This window comes from Salvelinus namaycush, chromosome 16 (genome assembly GCF_016432855.1).
Source record: "Salvelinus namaycush isolate Seneca chromosome 16, SaNama_1.0, whole genome shotgun sequence".
Taxonomy (NCBI): domain Eukaryota; kingdom Metazoa; phylum Chordata; class Actinopteri; order Salmoniformes; family Salmonidae; genus Salvelinus; species Salvelinus namaycush.
In genome coordinates this window covers 8836-17500 of record NC_052322.1, presented here as the reverse complement: position 1 = coordinate 17500, position 8665 = coordinate 8836, and the positions used below count along the sequence as shown (strand labels likewise).

At 40.1% G+C, this 8665-nt stretch overlaps 1 pseudogene; it reads right to left on the bottom strand.

The window, feature by feature from the left end:
* Positions 1–7343: 7343 nt before the first annotated feature.
* Positions 7344–7462, bottom strand: LOC120061731 (annotated as a pseudogene).
* Between the last annotated feature and the right edge of the window lie 1203 nt (positions 7463–8665).

Genomic DNA, 8665 nt, shown 5'->3' with positions numbered 1-8665 from the left:
TCTCAAGAATAAAAGAATCTGTTAAAACCCCATTACATTTTACCCTACTTTTTGCCTTTCTATATAATAATTTTATCCATCCTATTATTCTATTTCCAAACCCATATTTTTCCAGTACCCTAAACATAAAATCATGTTCCACCCTGTCAAAAGCTTTATTAAAATCTATACTTAAAACAATTCCCCCTCTCTTATCGCTATTCATTTTATTTATCACATCTCTAATTGTAATGATGGTATCAGCTATGTCTCTTCCAGGCACACTATAATTTTGTGTAGGTGCTATAATATCATTTAAAACCATCTTCATCCTATTCGCCAATATCTTAGCTAAAATCTTATAATCTGAATTTAATAAACTAATTGGCCTATAATTTTCTAATTTCATTTTGCTCCCCTTATTTTTATATAAAACCGATATCAGTCCTGTCACCATGGAGTCTGAAACAGTATTATTATCTTCCATATATTGATACACTTCCATTAAAATCGGTGCTAAAAAACTTTCATACATTTTGTAAAACTCTGCAATTAGTCCATCTACTCCAGGACTTTTATTTATTTGTAATCCCTTAATTGCATCTTTCACTTCATCCACTGTTATCTTCCTATCACATATTTGCTTTTCCTCAACACCAATTTGCACATCCACACTACCTAAAATCTCCTTTACACACTCTTCATCCACCTCCCCTTTCTTAAATAAATCCTTATAAAAATTCTGTACAGTTTCTAATATCTCAACATAATCATTTACCACTTCACCCTTTACATTTTCTATCTCACTAATATATGATTTCGTCTGTTTAGTTTTCTCTAAACCAAGAAAAAAAGACGTACATTTCTCCCCTTCTAAAACATACTTTGCCCTACTTCTAATAGATGCCCCCTTACATTTATCTATTTCACATTTGCTCAATTGTGCCTTTAAATCTAAAAACCTTTCAATATTATAAATAGGATCAATATCACATTTCCTCATTTCTTCATTCAATTTTGCTCTTAAATAATTTTCTTCTCTTGTCATCCTACTCCTTTTCTTCCTTGCATATCTAATACTAAAATCTTTTATTTTTTTCTTAACATTTTCCCACCACTGGCACTTATCATTCCCTTTTTGCTTATCCTCCATTTCATGTTCTATCAAAGATTTAAGTTGTATTCCATATTCCTCATCACCTAGATACCTTGCATTCATACACCACACTCCCCCCCCTTTCCCCTCCCTATCTAACCCCACCGAAAATGTTAACCCAGCATGATCACTAAAAGTTGTAAAAATATACTTAATATCCTTCATAAAATTCCTTAACCCTTCATTTACTAAAACTAGATCTATCCGTGTCTGTTTCAACTCCCCTAAAACCACCTGCCTTCTAGAAAATTCTCTCTTGTACGGATTCTCATCCCTCCATATATCAATCATTCCTTTTTCTATCATCATCTTCTTTAAAACCCCCCTAGATACATCACTTCTAAAAATAGCTCCTCTTGTCATATCCAGTCTATCCATTTTAACATTAAAATCCCCAACTACAATACAGTTTCCCTCACACCATTTTCCTATTTCTAAAAATAAATCTTTGCGCTCTATTTCAGTATTAGGCGCATAAATATTTATAATTCTAAAAACCCTACTCATATATTCAAAATCTACAATTAAAATCCTCCCATTATTATCATTATATATCTGTTTCACATTATCCACCACATCCTTCCTCAATAAAATAGCAACCCCACTTGAATTCCCCCTGCCATTGTTAACAAAAATAAAATCTCTCCATATTTTTTTTACTTCTAAAATACATACATTGTCCCAATGTGTTTCTTGCAGGCATAAAATATCCGAATTCTTCATTTTAACTATTCTTTGAAATTTTTCCATTGTTCTTAAACCATTCGCATTGATTGACATACAATTAACCATTCCAATAAATAATAATAAGAAAATATATTTTCTCATTTTCCTCTACCTTTTGTCATGTTTTCTTCCTTTTTCGTCCTTTTTCACCTCCAACGCCACTTTCCTCTTCCTGTAGCTTACCCTTGCTCTATCAATCTTTTCCATGTCTTCTGAATCTGAAATTGCCTCTAAATCCATCTCTTCCAACCAACTCGAATTCTTCTTTCCTGTGCCTGTTGTGCTGCTTGTATCCATTTGCGTCTCCTGTATAGTTGTCAGCATCCCACTCCCCTCCACTTCACCTCCTTCCGAAGCACCCACATAGCCCGAGGCCCCCCCCAAAAACTGTGAGTCCCCAGTGCCTCCACCCATCCCACTCCCGTCCTCCTCCTGAAAACTCCCTCTTCTTATCTCTGAATCCATACTGCCTCCTATTTCCTCCGTCTTCTGTTCCATCTTTTCCCCTCTTCTTTTCTCCGTCTCTCCTCCCTCCACCACGTCTTCTCCTCCATCGTCTTCTTCTACTCGGGATGATACATCAGCCTCCACAAAAAGATCCTGGCTCCCCTCCTCATTCACAACCTCTCCACATTTGCACTCGTCAGCTCTCATGCGACATCCTTCGCAAAATGCCCTTTCCTTTCCACCTACACATTCTCTTGCATAATGCCCTTGCTTCCCGCACTTATAACATTTAAATTCAGGGCAGTCCTTCACAATATGCCCAGGCTGAATACAAAGCCTACAAACTCTGACCTGCTTATCATGCATGACTCTAAAGTACTCTCCACCTTCAAGCGTATCAAACTTTGTAGAGTACGGCAGTGATTTCACAGTATCAGTGAATTTGACTTTGCAGTATCTCGTGCCATCTGCTATATCCGTGCCTGGCCAAACTCTCCTCCTGATTTCAGAGACTGCTGATACACCCCAGCTACATAGCTTGCCCAATATAGCACTGTCTTCCATGTATACAGGCAGATTCATGAACGACACCACCACTTCCTTCACATTAATATCTCTCGCCAGTATCTTGGTGTCCTTTATTCGTATTCCATCCATTAGCCGTTCTTTTCCTTTTTCATTCCTCATCGTAACTTCATACTTCTTTTCTCCTTTCATTCGGCATCCCACCACCTCTCCACACACCTCCTTAATTGCTCTTAGTAGTTCCATTGTCGTCACTTTGTCTTCTCCTTCCAACTCAATTGCCACCGTGTATTCTTTTCCATATTTCATTCCTTCTTTATCTTCATTTTTCTTCCGTTGCGCATTTTCGTTGTCCTTTTCCATTCCGTTTGTCGTTGCCATGTTGTCCGTCATAATATATCAAAAAATGGGTCCAAAAAAGGCTCTCCCCCAAGCAGAAAACCTGCAAGGGGGAAGACTAACCAAACTTTAAACTATTCAACTGAAGAAAATAATAAATTATATTGCAAAAACCAATTAATTAACAAAAATAGCTCTCGAGCAAACACTCTCCAGCAAACACTCACTCACAGCTCAGACACTCGCACCTGTCGTCACTTCTCCAATCAGGATGGGCGTATTCAGGCTGGTATGGCCGTCAGTGAAGGAACAACTCCTGGTACACCATATAAAGTCAAAGTGAGTCTGATAAATTGACATTGCATTTTCACCAATTAGATAAGCAGCTTGAACTTTGGGTCACTCAAAAGGTGGAAGAAATTACACATACTGTAGCATCAAATGCATATGGCAGTGTTGCTGATGAAATAATGCAAGAGCACACCCTAGTGGACAAAATGCTTACAGCACCTGTTTTTCCCAGGCGGTCTCCCATTCAAGTACTAACCAGGCCCGACCCTGCTTAGCTTCCAAGATCAGACGAGCTCGGGCGTATTTTTATTTTTATTATTATTATTTTTTTTTATTATATAAAAAATTCTTGTTTTACAATATTTACAAATTCAATATGCAAAAACCATTTCAATCAACACATTACTAAACATAGGCAGGCAAACAATTCACCCCCTATCAAATCAAAAAACCCAAAGAAATTAAAATACCAGAATTATACAACCAATGCATACAAGACTTTGTTAAGACAAATTCCACAAAAAATAAAAAAATAAAAATAAAATAAAAATATTTTTAATGATATCTCCAACACTTTACACATCAAAACCCATACACCAAACCACCGTCCTCCCCCACAGCAATAAATCCACAATCCTTCATAAACACCCTCTCAAAATCCTCCTGCTTAGACCTATACATCAAATCTACATCCTTCCTTATCAATCCTTCAAATACCTTCCACACTGTCACCCTCTTTCCCTCAAACCTTGCCAAGTTCCTCCTAGAATATACCGCATACCTTGCATGTGACAGCATAAAATTCAACGATACAATATTCACCCCCCTCACATGCTGACCCACTCCAAACAATACCAACCACCTCCAATCAACCCCACCTATTATCTCTTCTCCCCAGTACCTTTCTAACATTTCCCTCAACCTCACATAAAACCCAGCTACATCAACACATTCAAACATCATGTGCATCAGATTTCATCCTCATCTCTACATACATCACACACACAGGAGACACTGACCTGTCTACCTGATGTAACACCACCTTAGTAAAAACACGGTTGTGCCTCAACATAAAATCAAAATGGGTACATTCGAGACTGTTGAGCCTCACTACCATGTTTTCCCATAACCTCTCAACTTCCATCCCTGGAAAAACTTGCCTCCACACTTTCTCTGATGCCGGCGCCCTGACCTTCCTGGTAATAATAGCCCAGTATAAGGCCCTCACCTGGGTAGAGGATAAGGCTTGCATGGTCTCTCCACATTTCACCTTCATCTCAGGCAAGGTCTCTAAGACTCCATTACTCGAATGATTGTCCAGCAGCCTCACCCACTCCCCTGGAACACACTCCTTTATCCTCTCATACATTCGCAACACCGTCCCTTTTCTGACATCTTCATCTACACCCCAGACAGTATCTACTATCGCCTGATCAGGCAGGAACCCCGGCACCACCTCATACCTAAAGTCCCTCACTCTTATCATGCCTGCCTTCATTATTACCTTACTCTCCAGCATCTTTCCCTCTGATTTCAGCATTGGGTTCAGAAAAACCGATATATTCAAAATCACCCCTATAGAGTCACACTCATAACTTACCTGCGGTAAGAACTCTGCCCAGGCCCTGAACACCTCCTGGTAAAACTCAGGCACCTCTGCATACATGCTAGGCTTAAAACACATTAACAACCCATAATCCCCACAACCTCCACTCCTATGCAACCAATGCCTGAAAAACTCCTTCCACCCCTGACCCTCCTCCCCATACAAAAACCGTTGCACTCTCTTAACCCTCATGGCTTTTAACTTCACCTCCAGATCCATCAATCTCAACCCACCCCTATCATAATCTGCTATCATCACATCGTGAGCAATCTTCACCCCCTTCCCACCCCACAGGAAATCAGACACTAAATTATTAATTCCCTTCAGAACCCATTCCGGCATGTCCATAACCCCTAAGGTATACAAACATTTTGACATCAACAATGCATTCACCACCACCACTTTCCCCCTCAATTTTAATTTCCTTTGTTTCCAGCAATTCAAAGTCGTCTTTATTTTATTAATCACCCCTGTCCAAGTTAAGTCCCTCGCCTCCCGCTCATCTACCCCAACATTCACACCCAAAATTCTCACATGCCCCTTAACAGTCTTAAAAGGAATGTTACATGTACTTATAACATTATCATCAGCACATAACATTTGTGACTTTTCTACATTCACCTTAGCCCCAGAAGCTCTCCCATACACATCAAAACACTTCATCAGACAATTCACACTCTCTCCATCCCGCACCGTACATGTGGTATCATCAGCATAATGATGCATTACTCTGACGCCTCCCCCCGGGAGGTCCACTCCATGCACTCCTCCATCACGCTTTACAAACGCCGCTAAAGGCTCTACTGAGATGCTGTATAGCAATGCAGACAATGGACAACCCTGCCTAACAGACCTGCCCAGGGGAAAGGAATCAGTTAGCACACCATTACATTTAACGACACTGCAAGCTGACCCATACAAAAGCTTCACCCATTCTTTAAGACGAGGCCCGAACCCAAATCTTGCCAAAGCCTCTAACAGGAACCGATGCTCCACCCGATCAAAAGCTTTATTCAGATCTAGACAGAGCACCGCCCCACCCACTTCCTGCATCTGCTTCACTACATCCCGGATAGTGCAGAGGGTGTCCACTACATCCCGCCCTGGAACTCCATAGGCCTGAGTAGGTGCTATGATGCTTCCCATCACCTTATTCAACCTATTTGCCATTATCTTAGCTAGCACCTTATTGTCTGAGTTCAAAAGGGTTATTGGTCTGTAGTTCTCTAATTTCAGTCTGCTCCCCTTCCCTTTATATAACATAGTCAACACACCCATAGCTAAAGATTCAGGGACTACCCTCTTCTCCTCCATACACACATACACACGCAGCATCAGTGGGGCCAGTATGTCCCTAAACTCTCGGTAAAACTCTGCAGTAAGACCATCTGAACCCGGGCTCTTATTTAAGTTCAGGCCCAAGATAGCAGCTTTAACCTCTGCCAATGTAAAATCAGCATCACACATCTCTGCATCCTCAGTCGACACCCTAGCCTCCACTTCATCTAGCACTCTTCTCGTACACACTTCATCTACCCCTCCCGACGTAAATAAGCCCTTATAAAAGGAATGCACTGTATTTAAAATACCTTCCAGATCTGTCACCCTCTCCCCTCTCTCATTTAACAGCTCCGTTAGAAAACTCCTTTCCTGCATCCTCCTTTCTAACCCCAGGAAAAAAGCAGTATTCTTCTCCCCATCCACCACATACTGTGCTCTACTCCTCACCACTGCCCCCATACACCTGTGCCTCTCTACTACCCTCAACTCCTCCCTCACCCTCAGGTACTCTGTAACATCATAGCCTGGACAGTTTTCTACCTTTTCTAATTCCAATAACAGGCGGGATTTAAGAATCCTCTCCTCCCTCCTCCTTAACACATTTGCCTGTCTTGCACTAGATATTGCCAGCCGCTTGAACTCCCCTTTTAATCCTTCCCACCACACACTCACATCAGACTCAAATAGAGGATCTGACACGGCGTCATTCACACACTCTTTCACTGCTGCCTTAAACCCCTCATCCTTCAGCAGACTGGCATTAAGACACCACAGACCACCCCCCCTCCCCTCCCCTGATGCACCCAGCCGGAAAAGCAGAGCATCATGGTCACTAAAAAATGTCTGAGAATACTCTACCCCCGCAACCAAGTGCGCAACCTCTCGAGAGTAACTCAAAAAGTGGAAGAAATTACACATACTGTAGCATCAAATGCTTACGACAAGGCAGTGATGCTGATGAAATAATGCAAGAGCACACCCTAGTGGACAAAATGCTTAAAGCACCTGGTATTCCCAGGTGGTCTCCTATCCACGTACTAACCAGGCCCAACCCTGCTTAGCTTCCAAGATCAGAGGAGCTCAGGCGTATTCAGGCTGGTATGGCCGTAAGCAAAGGAACAACTCCTGGTACACCATATAAAGTCAAAGTGAGTCTGATAAATTGACATTGCATTTTCACCAATTAGATAAGCAGCTTGAACTTTGGGTCACTCAAAAAGTGGAAGAAATTACATGTACTTTATACATTGCTTACGACAAGGCAGTGTTGCAGATGTAATAATGCAAGAGCACACCCTAGTGGACAAAATACTTACAGCACCTGGTATCCCAAGGGGGTCTCCCATCCAAGTACTAACTAGGCCCGACCCTGCTTAGCTTCCAAGATCAGACGAGATCGGGCGTACTTTTATTTTTTTTTTATTTTATTATGAAGAAACACATAACATTTACAACATTCAATCAACAATCAAAAGGTTGAACAATTCATCCTTTTACAAAATCAAAAAAAGAAAAGAAAATAAAACCTATTAGAAACACAATCATCCACCAAAACCAATTAATAATTAAAAACAAGTTTTCCATTCGACTCAATTTCAATAAAATTGCTCCCCCACACAAACAATTTTTCAAAATTACATCCACCATATTTATATATTACTTCTATATCTTTCTCTAACATACTTCTAAATAAAACCTCTACACTCACAATTTTCCCTTCATAATGTCCCAAATTCCTTCTTAGTCTTACAGCGTATCTGGCATGACTAAGAACAAAATTCATCAAATTAAAATTAATAACTTTGCTTTTCCCAGTTAAACCAAAAAGAAACAACCTCCTCCACTCAACCCCAGCAACAATCTCTTCTCCCCACTGTTGTACTAAAATCCCCTTTAAAAACTTATGAAACTCATCTAATCTACTACATTCAACAAAAAAGTGCATAAAATTTTCCACCCCCGTACCACAAATATCACATTCTCTTTTAATATCTCTATTTATTTGATGTAAAACCACGTTCGTAAAAATTCTATTATGTTTCATTTTAAAATCATTGTCTTCACATTCTATAGAATTATATTTTACATTTACATTCTTCCATATTGATTTTACATCTATATTTGCAAACACCCTAGACCACACTTTTTCCGAAGCAGGAGTTTTTATCTCTCTTAAAATACATTTTTCATAAACTTTTTTAACTTTCAAACCTGACAAATCATGCTTCTTCCCATTACCTTCATAATATAAAACCGGTAAACCCCTAGCTCTTGTTGCCACCTCTTTATTTATTAAAACACCCCACTCCCCAGGA